The sequence below is a fragment of the Atta colombica genome, unplaced genomic scaffold, assembly GCF_001594045.1.
Source record: "Atta colombica isolate Treedump-2 unplaced genomic scaffold, Acol1.0 scaffold187, whole genome shotgun sequence".
Lineage (NCBI taxonomy): Eukaryota > Metazoa > Arthropoda > Insecta > Hymenoptera > Formicidae > Atta > Atta colombica.
The window spans coordinates 1386530-1386882 of record NW_017259279.1 but is presented as its reverse complement, the minus strand read 5'-3'; the positions used below and the strand labels follow the sequence as shown (position 1 = coordinate 1386882).

The 353-nt window shown below is 31.2% G+C and overlaps 1 pseudogene; it reads left to right on the top strand.

The window, feature by feature from the left end:
- The first annotated feature begins 224 nt into the window (after nucleotides 1-224).
- The window catches only part of LOC108686592, a 1556-nt pseudogene continuing 1427 nt past the window's right edge, over nucleotides 225-353 (top strand).

Sequence of the window (353 nt, the reverse complement as noted above, 5' to 3'; positions counted from 1 at the left end):
TATTAAATAATATCGTTCTAGACACCTTCATTCGGAACTCTGTCGAATAGCTCGTGATATGAACGATCTATTCGGGAAACAATTAACATTGCAGACGATATCTTTCTACTTCATCATTTTGATCACAACATTTTTTGTTCAATACCATATGATACTGTGTAACACACATATATATGCAAACAATTCAGCTATTGAAACTTATTCCTTCCAACGATATGTGGTGCATGATATTTTTAATAAAATTTACATCACTGAAATCACATTTGCGAATGGGTTAGTGCTAAAGTAAGCTGATTTTTCATATTATAAAAATGTTCCTACAAGAAGTTATGATATTAATCTCTCTCTCTCTC